We start from the raw sequence: 13982 nt of genomic DNA, 5'->3' as shown, positions 1-13982 counted from the left end.
TTATGTTTCAAACTATATCTGATGTAATGTGTATACTTTAGATGAATGCAAAATAAGATAAAATTGATCAATACATAAATATGCCTATACAAAAAATTTAAACATTTTGTCAACTATCACTTAATTTGTGTTTGTAATAACGTTAAACATACACACTCGCGACTAAATATATCATGGGTACGGCAAGATTTATTCCAATCGATTTAATTTTATTCCTTGTTCATATTTTGGAGAAATTGTGTTTTAAATGCTTTGTGGACGATGACATTGAAGAATTTGAGCAAAGAGAAACTAAAATTTTACATTGGTTCATGCAAATACGGATTTGTGTACATTACTTTTCGAGTCTTTTTGAATTTATATGGATAAATCTCGCACATGAGGATTATACGAGGACAGATTCTCCTTCGAAAGATTTATTTTGGTGTTTGATTTCGCTTTTAGTGGTTATGGCAGTTTTCTATTTTGTATTATGCCTATTGCCGAAAATCAAAACTTTTACATACAGAGGAATTATGATAATTTCGTACCTTTTCAAACATGTTGCAGTTTTGTTCGACATACTTTTACTTACGTTTTCCGTGTATATAACAGCAAAGTTACAGGGAGATCTCGATTGTGTATCAGGCCTGATTGTGCTAGACACGGCATGTGCAATAACTTCAGCTGTATTGACACCTATTGCTTACATCTTGTTTTTAAAAGATTACGTGGAAGACTGTAAATGTTGCAAAAAGAAACAAGTGCAGCCAGTGATATCTATCATCTGTATAAAAGATCAAAGTAACGTTACACTAAATGGGGAGAGGAAAGTTGGGACACCACCTGTATTACCTGGACCTAGCCAAACTATAATTATGGCTACAACAGATATCAACTGCATAAAAAGTGGAATAACTGTTAAGGAGAAGGAAGATGGAAGCGTTAAAATTGACAGCCTTGGGTATACACACCAAAACCGATAGCACTGAAGCACTCCGTGTGGAAGTGACAACGACTTTAGTAAAAGTAGAAAGCACGCGCAACGTACTTTTACAAAAACATGAGGTCGGAAATTTAGAAATGAAAAACGAATCGCAAGACACAGAGGACAAACAATTGGCTTTAAGTTAAAACCAAATTATAAAAATTAAATTTAAACAAATATTAGTATAAACTAGACAGTGCCTATGTATTGTAAGCAACTTTTCATACTTTTAATTTGTCAATCAAAATGTTAATCATTATTCTATATTCAGCAATACATGTTATTAGTGTTTGTACTGTATTCCCCCTCCCCTGCTAACTAAATGTAAAAAATTATAAAGTGCTCAATGTCCTAAACATTGATTGCTTACATATTGGATCAAATCATTATAACTAACTGGGTTTTAGTACGCTGTATAAATTCTTAGTAGTGTGTTGGCTATTCTATAGTTGTTATACAGTGTGATATTTTGTGATAATGTTCTCTCACTTAATAATTCAAACTTGGTGACTATATTGAACTCATCTATCCAATCGAACTTGAGATAAAGAATACAACAGATACAGTTAAATCGGCCTCATATCATGACTTACATCTAGAAATTTACAATAAGGGTCGGTTGAAAACAAAACTTTACGACAAAAGAGATGATTTCAGCTTTCCAATTGTGAACTGTCCATTTATAATTATCAACATTCCAGCAGCACCTGCATACGGGGTATATATCTCTTAATCGATACGATATTCCCGTGCTTGTATTTCATATCTAGATTTTCTTAAAAGAGGGTTGTTGCTCACAAGAAAGCTATTAAACCAAGAGTTCCAAATGGTGAAGTTGAAATCATCCCTTCGTAAATTTCATGGACGCCATCACGAGTTGGTTGACCGTTATGGAATAACTATTTCACAGATGATATCGGATATGTTCCTTACGTCGTAACTACAATTCCCTTCCCTTTCATGAGTGTAACTTACCGAATTAGACTATTTACCGGATTCGCTATAACATGAGGAACACGACGGGTGCCAAATGTGGAGCAGGATCTGTTTACCCTTCCGGAGGACCTTAGATCGCCCCAAATTTTTGGTGGGGTTCGTGCTTCTTATTCTCTAGTTTCATATGTTGTGTCATGTGTACTTTTGTTTATCTGCTTTAAATTTTCATTTTTAGCCATGGCGCTGCCTTTTTATTTTTGAATTTATGAGTTTGACTGTCCCTCTCGTGTCTTATGTCCCTCTTTGTTTTTGATGTTTTTGATGTTTTTTTTTTTTATTTTTTTGCATTGGTGTTGTATATATGTAATGATTTTCTTTGCTTTAGAGGTTCCCGTTGGTATCTTTTCTTTTCAACATTGGTTTTATCAACATACAAACCTCCCATTTAATTAATCCCTGATACAATGTGTGTATTTTACACACGTATGATAGATACATTTAAATGTTCAATATATGTGTCCTTAATAATATGTTTCTTTATGGAGTCTATTTGAACAATTGGTTTTTGTTCAGTAGTTATTTAAACTATAGCTATTGTTAAGTGTTAAATATGTGTTGTACATGGGATATACGGAAAATGTTTAATAGGACCAGAAATGGAGAAAACTGTCCGTCTCAGTTTGACAGAGGAATCCCTTATTCCCTATATTTACTCTAGCTGTGCAGTAATATGACAGCTTGAATGTGACATTAATTCGATCATCTTTCGAACTGAGTTTTACTGTGTGGATTGCTAAGTGTTTGTTTATTCTACTTTGGTAAGAGGTATAGGAGAATGGTTGATTTCTTACCACATATGTGTAACTCTGCCTCTTTGTGGACCTGACCAAAGATAGGAGCCTTTGTATGTCTTCTATGTATTTTAAGTTTTGTTAATTTATAAGTTTAGACTTAGGGTGACGTGTATTTTTACTGAACTAGTATACATTTTGTTTAGAGTTCAGCTGAAGCCTATCTTCAAATGCGGGATTTTCTCGCTGTGTTTAAGACTCATTGGTGGCCTCCTGTTGATTTCTGCTCTATTTGACACATTCCGAATTTCCATTTTAAATTTTATCATATTATTACCCTTTCAAAAAAAATCTAAGTTTGTTTATAAAAAAGAAGATTTGGTATGTTTGCCAGTGAGACAATTCTACTAAAAAAAGCTTATGATACAGAAAATAACTATAGGTTACTGTACGGCCCTCAGCAATGAGCAAAGCCCATACCACGTAGTAAGCTATAAAAGGCACCAAAATGACAAATGTCAAACAATTTATTGTTGCCTGTCATAGTAAAAACAATCATAGATATATATTAAGTAATACAAAATATATAAATAAGTCTAAAAATACTTTTATTGTTGGTCGACATGTTTTGGCTTTTCTGGCCCTTAAATGACGATATCATCTTTAAGACTTTAATTTTTAGATAGAATAAAAACCCAATCACATTAATGATAAGCAAGACATGGTAAAAACGTTTTTGGTCGAAATTTCAGTCAACTCTGAATAAATGTTATTGCCATTAAGATCGGTAGGGAAATAACGCTCTAATTCAGATATGCGTTAGTAAAATCCAAGATTCATCGATGTATATTTAACAAAAACCATAAACAGATTGGAAATAAACTATATATCATGAACGCTTAGAATACATGCAAATGGCTGACGCAACGTACTGATAATTTTAAGAGTTATTTTCCTTAACATAGGTTTACCTCCTGAAATGATGTATGAATATGTTTTTGTCTAGTAGCTATAATAGACTGAAACTTGAAAATAAAAATAGACAAATTATGAAAAAAAGAACTGCAATACGGGATAAAGCTTAATTAGTGAAAAATTAATATAGACATATGAATGTATAAATGAGAAATTTGTCGCATATAGTTTTATCAAAGTCATTTATTATTTTTGATATAATAAAAATCAAATAAAAAAATAAAATAAACATACAACTCAAAGGAAAATTCGGAAAGTCCCTGATCAAATAGCAAAATTTAAAACTCAAATACATTAAACAGTCAATTGGATAACAAATTGTATTTAACGATATAATAATTGTTTTTTAATTTTTTTTTTGTAACAATTTGACAAAGCTATTGATTAGTAAAACACGTATCGAAAATGTATTTCGTTGTTGCTTTAGACTGTTTCAACACTGTTAGATGAGCAACACAACGGGTGCCACATGTGGAGCCGGTTCTATTGACCTTTCCGGAGGACCTCTGGTATTACCCCAAGTTTCCGGGTGGGTTCGGTTTGTTTAGTCTTTAGAAATCTATGTTGTGTCTTGTGTTCAACTATTTGACTGTTTTTTTCAATTGTTTTTTTTTAAACCATGACGTTGCCAATTATTTTCAATCTATGATTTTGTATGTCCAACTAGTATCTTGCAAAATATTGCAAAGTAAGTAAGTTCATCTCTTATTGAGTTATAATAGACATTGACGATTTCTTTTTATCTAATTACTAACTAAAACTTTATTTCATTCATTTATCAGTTATATACGGAAGTTGTTATGAAACAAAGATATAGTTTCTGAAATTTTGCTGTAAATTTTGTCTTCTGATAATAAAAAAATCTATTAAAGTTGCAACAAATTTCCTTGATAATTGTATTTAACGTTATTGAGGTCTATACCACTTCGATGACGCAATGCAGGATACATAGGCCATGATTGTTTCTATTATGAATTGAAAATAAACAATCAACGCAGCCAGATCAATAAATTCAAATGACATATTTTGACTTTGATAACTATATAAATACTACAGGATCTTTTTTAAAGGCCTGATAAGATAGCAGATCAAGAAAATATAACATGTATGATAAGTGATTCATTGTTCATATTTAGATTCGATGTAATTCAAAATGTCCACTACTTACCGAAAGTAAGATGACTTATATTTATTATTCATCTACATAATTATATAAGTACATCGTCGAAATGCAACTCTTGTTACGGCGTCTGTATTTATTTAACATATCATGCATAGGTAAGTTGTGAATATATGTTAGAATACAATATTGATTTAAAATTCTCTATTGGATTATTATGCTGTTGATATCTTATACGATTTCTTAGGAAACAAAAAAATAGTCAAAAAAGAAATTTTCAAATATGACCTTGAACTCATGTTAATTTTGGTCGACCAAAGACGTCAAACCAAAAGAACCCTAGGTCCCTAGTACTTATTGAACCAAAAACATAACGAGAAATAACTCTCATGCATATACGGATCGCTTTGGTCAAAATTTGTTTTGACAACCCGAGGATGTAATAAGCAGTTTGGAAGAATAATTTGGTTGGTTTTTGAAACTTTTGCAAACGAAAAGCAAAAAAAAGGTATAAAAGGGTAAAGGGAGATAACTCTAACGAGGAAAATTGTTCGGTTAAACGGTGTTAGTTTTAAAAGTGTATAAACTGTTCAATAGCATATACAAAATATCTGGAAACAAAATCTCCTCACAAAAATTAAAAATGGAAAGCTGGAAAAACTTATAAAGCTCAATTGTGTGGGTTATGACATAAAACAAAATTTGCATTGTGCACCTTCATTCACTGTTGACATTTAAATCATATTGGCATGCTCTCTTTTACGTTGTTAATTATTGATGAATTGTACAAGTATCTGCTGCTATCTCAGCGTTTTGCTATAACCTTTTCCTTTTTATGTTGTTTAGAAAAGGAGAATGTAACTGTCAAAGCGTCGAAGGCGTTCAAAATGAAGACGTTAAAATCACGTTTCTAAAAGAAACCATTGTTTAATGTTATGCCATATAGACAAAGTAAAAGTGAAAACGACATATGTTATAAAGTTATCAAAGCAAATAAATGGGTCATTTTACGACGTTCCACATATCCGTCGTTTTAGACAAAGTTATAAGCCACACTGGTTTCCTTGCACAGACTTGCGAAATAGGAGTTCACACGTAGGATCCAATCTTGACAGAATGGTATTCAAAATAAGTACCAATAAAATTGTAGATTCAGACAGTGCAATTTATAAGTGTGCAATAGAATGTGATTGTGAATCATACAAAGGGATTTACTGGAACACGGCACATATAGAATGGACAGGTATGCATAGATATAAAGACACTGACATAATGTTAGAAAGTAAGATTGTTTCGAACTATAAACTATCAGCTTTATGTTAGGCAAAAGTAATATTTCTGAGAGTTAAATTAAGAAAATGATAATCAGTTTAAACCATATATTGTAATGATCTAAATAGACATTGACTTTAATTATGGACAAACGTATTAACGTTGGGTTGTATAAAATTTTCAGAATTTTTTAGATAGCTTAGTATATAACAATATGTAATGGCGTATGTATCAATGTTTCATAACACAATTACTTTATATACTGTATTACTGAACACCTTAATCTTTTTTGTTTGTTATTAAGTTTCTTTAAATGGAAAATCATCAAAGAGCTCATTTAGGTGTCACAGGAGTAGGAATGCGAAAGAAGATCTAATCAAAATAACATATTAACGGTTGATATATTCAATACTAAATCACGTTAATCTAAAGCTATTCACAATTATATTTTTTTGACATTATTTCACCATTGATATGTTTGATCAAAAGGTATGCATTAATACAAAATTTAATAAAAATAACATGTTAATAGCTTATTTTGGCTTTATTCTATTTTTAAAATTTGATTTTGGTTTAAACTTTTGAAGAAATGAATTTCATAAGAAACTCATACTTTCATTACATGGATGAAAAGGAAAACCAAATTAAGTTTAAAATATGTCAGCCTGTTTTCTTTTTATTATATGAGAACGCGTTTGTTTAGACTCGATGTTCATTCACATTTTTACGCCTATCTCTTTTGTTTGTCACACAGACAAAGTTTCCTTGCGAGCAAATTGAAAATTATTTATTTCCGAATCTTTCGAATCCTATTCACAATTCATAAGATGCTAGACCAATTTCCCTTGAACTTTATTTGGAAAGGCCATTTTCAAAAAGTCTTTCCATTGTTACCTTTATTTACAATATCACAGTTCCTTTTTTGTGCTTTGAGGGAAAATAACAATATGCCTTATTTTCAAAAACAGGATAAAAGTTGGAAGTTAGTTAAAAAGCTAATTGTAATTTCGACTATGTTTTGTCGTTACTCATCTAACGTTTAAACTCTTGATTTATTTATATTTTTCAGACTGTACCAATGAGTAAGTCAAAGCAGAGTCATTTCTGTATATAATGATAGAATGAAGCATTCCTTTGATGTGTCTTTAAAATACATACAACACAAGTTGCAGAGGCTATCAAGTCATACTGGAGCAATATAACAATTGCTAATAACTTAAGAACGTTGAAGTCAAATTGAATTTAATATTTTTGACTTTATGTGCAGCTTGAGTATAGAAAAAATGACTATTTGCAATTTTCCTTCTGAAATAGTAAGTTCCTGTGTGGTAGTGAGGGGTGAAGTAATATGGAACAACGGCTAATACTGAAACGAGACAATCAAATATTGGTTCAGTTATGTTACACCGTAGACTATATGAATTTGGATGTAATACTTGTAACTGGAAGATAAGCTAACAACAATAATAAAACAAGAAATCTTGAAGCATTGAAAACTGAGTCATCAGGTATTCTGTTAGATTTGATTATTGTTTAAGCTGAATTAATCGTATGTATAAACAGTATACAATATAGAATGGCACATATTAGATATATACACAACAAATCAACCATGTCAATCGATGATGACACTTTGATAATTACTATATGATTGAATATATTCTGATAAGGATATAAGTCACGTGTTTACGTTTTATTTAGAAGGACTAAACACCTAAATTTTCTTTATACTGACTGCTCTGATTATGATAAGTCAACTAATAAAAAACAACACCTTTATTTTACTTTTGTTCGAAATATTTCGGAAAGGGTGTACAGTGACGTGGATATTAAGTGGATCTCAAAAGAAAGAGAGTCATGCGGGAACACATGTTTAAAACCATGTTAAAATTGGTTTATATTTTAAAACACATTTTAAATGTAGTATTCTGTTATTGTTTATAATGTTTATGTTGAAAAGAAAACAAGAGATACTTCTATGTAGAAGTATTGTATATATTTCACAGTGTAGTATTTTTATTTATGTAACATGTTTGAAAATTGAATTAGATAACACAATATGGTTCAAAAAAATTTAATAAATGTATGTAGTCTCAATGTAAATGGTATAAACAATAGGAATAAAAGAGAGAGGGTTAAGGTTCTTACCTTATATTGTAATTGAATTTATATATTTCCTTTCCATAAAATACAACATCCAAAGCAAATAAATTTTGTTAAATGAAAAGATAGGGGAAATATGAGTTGCTGAGTGACTGTGAGTATTGTTTACCCCTTTGTAACACAAATCTACTTAATTTGATTAATAATTCAGATTGACCAATGAAATTAATTATTCAATTATTAACCTCAATTAAAAACTATAAAACTGTATAGTGATTAGCTAGCTACCTACTGATTTTAATAACTAAGTTAATTGAAAGTTTTCTTTTTCTTCTTGGTGCAATAACTAAGTTAAAAAAAATGTATTAAAATAAAGGCAAAGGAAGGTGACAAGAATCAATAAAATTAAAACACACCTACATTAATTACTATAATCACAATTTGGAATGTTTTCTTTACAATCAATAAATTTTGTTTTATCTAGTTGTTGAGTGATTATACATGTCATATAAAAGCAGGAAATGGGCTTCGTTTTGTTTGAAAAGGATGTGTATACAAGCATATACATTAATATTATATTGGAATCACAAAAAAAAAAAAACCAATAAACAATACACAATAATAATTTCAATAAAATACACAATACCGTTAACAAGTACAATACAAAGAATAATTATATTACAATACATAATACAACACAATATACAATACAACACAAATAATCAGTCTTAATGATAGCACAAGTTCAAGTTCATAATTAATTAATTGGATTAACAAATAGGTGATTAATCTAATCATCACAAGCCCCTAATCAGATGGGAGAGATCCGTTTGCGCCAAAAATGCGTCCTTTTGCGCCACAACTTTTTTTCTCCAATGCTACGTTTGCGCCACCTGTTTTAAAATTACATGGTATCATTTGCGCCAACAATAAATCATACGATTGCGCCAATTAGAAGAAAAATGACTTCCCTCCACCCTTATTCGGACTTGGAAACGGCAGTTTACACGGCAAATGTTTCCTTTTTTGAAACATACTTTCTTATTACTACTGCTGCATGGGTACTTCCTAATTTAATGCATGTAGTAGTATGCTGAGCCTGACTCAGCTAGTATAACCATGTGATTGTATCGCAATCTCGGCAAATTACAAAGAATAACAACTTGTGTGTGAAGATTGTAGATTGTAATTCCACCAGAAATGATACAGGAGTTTTACAGAGTGTGTAATGTTTGGTAAACTGAAAGAAATAAAAATACAATATTTTACAATATGTACGAAAGAAATATATGAATGTTCAATGCAATAATAATATCAAGTCAAAAACGAAAGTAGAATTCTCAGTTCAATTCATAGAAATAAACAATTACAGTTCGTATTGTTGAATAAACGTGGAATCCAAGTTAACGGAATTAACGGTATATATATTTAACAGTTTATAATTGATTTGAAACGTACTTGACGGTGATTTGTCACAATATCCGCAGGAGCAGTTTTGTCGTGGCATCCATTTGCAATAGACCGGTGAGGAAGAGAAAGTAAGCACTAGTGAAAATACGGAGAAGTTCAGATTATTTCCGGAAAATACGGATGTCTAAAAATCCAATCAAATAGACTATACAGTGAATATAATTGCGGATGTGATCCAGAATAAGTAGCTTGTAAATTCACTTCATTGTCAAAAAAGACAAACATTGAAGGATGAAATACATAAAACATAATAATTCCCCGTGGATTGCTTCTGCTCCCCCGTGGAATGCTTCTGCTCCATTACTATAGTACGTCTTGCGGTAGATAGAGTTTCCGCCCATACGGATGGTGGTAGCAAAACAAAACATAATCAGCAAAAGCTTATATTTTCTTCTCTTTTGGCATATCTTATATTAAATATTCAGCAAAGCAATACGTTTTCTTCACTCTCTGTACATGGACTGTCTACTGCATTTCAAGTCATTTCTCTCCAGATGCTCATCTTCATGGTTAAATATCTCCGATCATGCATATGATGCTTTTTAAGCCAAAAATAAGAACAACTATTAATCATTAATATATTTATGATTGATATGTGTACAGGTAAATTGGCGCAAATGAGTTCCGATTATTGGCGCAAATGATACATTTTGAAAATAAAATTTGGCGCAAATGATACCCCTGAAAAACAGTAATTGGCGCAAAAGGACTGTTGCCAATCAGATTAACTAATAGGGCAATAAGAGAATGTTAACATGAATAAACAATACTCACATTCAGCAACTGGGACTGGGCCTAACACTTTTCTTTCCTTCATTTCAACTGTATCTCTCGTGTTCAATGTCATTTTTAATATTATTGTGATCGGATATTTTAATTTCACTAATTTAAGGTAAGAGGTTAACAAGTTAGAAAATTTATCAAGTCCTACAGTGGTCAGGTCAATATTATTTACCCTTGTAATAATTTTTCACTTTTTTCTTTTAGTCATTTAAAAATTTAATAAGATAATGATAGTTTTCAAACTTAAAGACATTTATTTAAGTTATTAAGATAGTCATTCTATTTTTTAAAGATACGTGCCTTTTTTCTGTGAATAGCCTATGTTGGTCAGGTCAAGTTTTTTGGTCTTTTCAACATTTTTTTTCTTTTTATTTCTTTTAATTTCTTTGTTAAATGTTGCAATCTTCTTTACTACTCAATTTGAATTCATTCATTACAATAACAAAATAGATAGAATCATTTTTATATCGATCCGGACATGAGTCACGGCAAATGTGTAGTTGGTCAGGTCAAGTTTTCTAACTCTTAAAATTATTTTTTTTCTTTTTTTTTCTTATATTTTTGTAATAAATGATTTAATCTTCCTTGATATCGAATTTGAAGTCTATCCTGTCAATAATAAATTATTTTTTAGCCGTTTCATATCGGTGAGGACAATAGTATTTTCGAGGTCAAGTTGGTCAGGTCAAGTTTTCTAAGTCTTAATTTATTTTTTTTTTATTTTTTTTATTTTATTTATTAAATATAAGTTCTCATCGTGCTTGATTCCAAATTTCAAGTAAATCCTTCCTACAACAAAAAAGTATTAAGCATTTACATTTCTGTCAGGACTTTGTCAGGACATTGTCAGGACATTGTCAGGACATTAGTGTAACCCTCTATTCTTGAATATTTTATAAGTCACGTGACTTTTACACGAGAATAACGCAGATTCAAAATGGCAGTACAAAATAGGCGGAGAATTACACAAAAGGAAATAATCAGATAATAGTGTTCAGGAAATTCAAACATAAACAGGTACGTCATATCCTAGAAAAATATCTAACGAAACGAACTATATATATTGACAAGCTTTGCATTGATTATAAAAATTAACAATATTTTGGGGGGAAATAAGTGCGACCTGAACCTGGGTCGCAATTCCGAACGTTTTGAAATAGTAGGTACGGAAAGTGATTTTTTTTAAATCAACTGATCTAAGAAAACTTAACCATATTTTAAAGGCATTGTGAAGACATTTTCAAAACAGTTTCACTTTTATCAATACACATAATAACAACGAAGAAATAGCAAATTTTCAAAATGGAAATTTTTTACTATTCTGCAAAAACTGTTTCCTCTCATTAAAAAATAATAAAATATATTTTTTTTAATCATTTGGGTTATAGTTTTGTTTATATTGCTTCCTTTACATCTTGTTAGTCAATTTCAATCCTCCATATTCAGTTTTTTGGTCAAAATAGAAGCATAAAGCATGAAAATGTCAACCACTCTCATGAAATTCTATCGTCCAAAGTCACATAACATGACGGTACCTTTATATATCCTTTTTTCAGAGCATCAGTTGGTATATTGAAAATGTAAAGTAAAACTTTATAAACATTCGAATGTAAAGAAACAAAATATAAATATGAATATTAATCAATATTACTCTTTATATACAAATGTATATGTTTGTGTGTCTGTATAAAAAAGAAGATGTGGTATGATTGCCAATGAGACAACTCTCCACAAGAGACCAAATGACACAGAAATTAATAACTAGGTCACCGTATGGCCTTCAACAATGAGCAAAGCCCGTACCGCATAGTTCACTATAAAAGGCCCCGAAATGACAAATGTAAAACAATTTAAATGAGAAAACTAACAGCCTAATTTATGTACAAAAAATGAACAAAAAACAAATATTTAACACATCAACAAACAACAACCACTGAATTACAGGCTCCTGATTTTGGACAGGCACATACATACAGAATGTGGTGAGGTTAAACATGTTAGCGGGCGCCCAATCCTTCCCCTGACCTGTCACAGTACAACATCAGATTGAACTATAAAAATCAGTTGTACCACGAGAGACAAGAATTGTTTTGAAATATGTCATCTGTCTTTGTATAGTCATGATAGTTTTAGAATGTTCCCTTTTCATTAACATTTTATTAAAGAAATATTCTTATTCTTATATAGCATGTATAGTAAATGCTTATAAATAAAAATAAACAACAAGCTTATAACAATTATTCTACAGGACTAAAATACCTGTTGCACTGAAAAACAATGAAAATAATATAACATTATTTTTATTCGAGAAATTTCAAACAAAATAATTATGTCAGATCACTGTAAATACTTATATGTATAAAAGTAAAGTAAATTCATATTTGTATATCAGTTACAATATTTATACAGTGAAATCTGTAAACCAATCTCATTCAGGACTGAAGTGCAAAATGCATTGAATGTGAATAGCATTCGAAGTTAACTGCCGCTACTGCATGGATTCCTATGCATGTTTTTAGTTGAACATGTTGAAAACACATATTGATTGTTGTTAAACCACATTATTCAGTATCCTTACTATCTCGTGTGCAATAGCAAGTGTTTGAACTATCTTTAAATCGCAATAAACTGGCTGTATAATGCCAAAAAAGACTATCACCGCTGATTTCTAATCAAAACTAAACCAAAAGTTGTCCATGCAAGGGAAATAACTCTGTATAAACAAAAATGAGGGTTATCTATAAAAATTAATTTTGATATGAACACAGCTATCTAGATTTATTTATTGGACCTAATTATTTAATTTATATATTAAACTTAATAAAAAAATACATTTTATGGCTGTATAAAGTTCCCTTGTATTTTTTGGAAACTAATGTAACTTTCAAACCCTTGTTTGTACCTCAAATATTTCATCGTATTCCCGAAAATTATAATATACAAAATCATGTATATTCATATAATATCTATCAAAAGCAATCAGAACCTTCTGAGACTTAACAAGTTAATAGAAGGCCGTAATCGGAGGTCACCCAAAGATTTTATTTTTACACACATCTGGGAACAATTATTCAGGGTAATTTGGAGTTATCTCCCATTGGTTTGCCATACCTAGAAATAGGAAAAATCCGTAGCTCTATGGTCCGCAAAATCAAAAAAAATTAAAAAAGGACCATAAGAGTTACGGTTCCGCAGCTAATATTGACAGAAACAAGTGCCTTTTCATGAAACATGTTCACCTCATCCAATCTTTTATTCGATGCAGATACAAAAATCGACTTCCCTATATTGTTAAATTGACTCAAAATTCCAGTCGAGTTTTTTTTTGCATATTGAGCACTGCATAAAATTGAACGACTTTATTCTTTTCTTTGGACTTATTGGAGCAAGTTGCAACGGACTTCACATATCACGGAATATTTACTGAAACTATCTGTCAATTATTTTGATTTTACAATAAGACTTTTCTGACAAAGTATATTTGATGTTTTGTAACAAAAAACATAGAATATACACATATACAAACAAAGTATGTGGCATTTATTCTGTTATCCGGCGTGACGTA

At 30.6% G+C, this 13982-nt stretch overlaps 1 protein-coding gene and 2 long non-coding RNA genes across 4 annotated transcripts in view; all 3 read left to right on the top strand.

Annotated features, from left to right (window-relative positions):
- LOC143054433 (ficolin-2-like) overlaps positions 1-13982 on the top strand; it is a 218519-nt gene that overhangs the window by 13794 nt on the left and 190743 nt on the right. The window lies entirely within an intron of this gene.
- On the top strand, positions 4816-7922 carry LOC143055644 (uncharacterized). The gene is made up of 3 exons (XR_012972111.1): positions 4816-4947; positions 5636-6032; positions 7131-7922. It is a non-coding gene; the product is annotated as an uncharacterized LOC143055644 (long non-coding RNA).
- Positions 11321-13982, top strand: part of LOC143054431 (uncharacterized) — a 40727-nt gene continuing 38065 nt past the window's right edge. The window contains exon 1 of the long non-coding RNA XR_012971674.1: positions 11321-11434. This is a non-coding gene — a long non-coding RNA (uncharacterized LOC143054431). The remainder of the gene's footprint in view (positions 11435-13982) is intronic.

Source organism: Mytilus galloprovincialis, chromosome 12 (assembly GCF_965363235.1).
Source record: "Mytilus galloprovincialis chromosome 12, xbMytGall1.hap1.1, whole genome shotgun sequence".
Lineage (NCBI taxonomy): Eukaryota > Metazoa > Mollusca > Bivalvia > Mytilida > Mytilidae > Mytilus > Mytilus galloprovincialis.
Note: the sequence above shows the minus strand (reverse complement) of the source record. Positions and strands in the feature narration are given on the sequence as shown.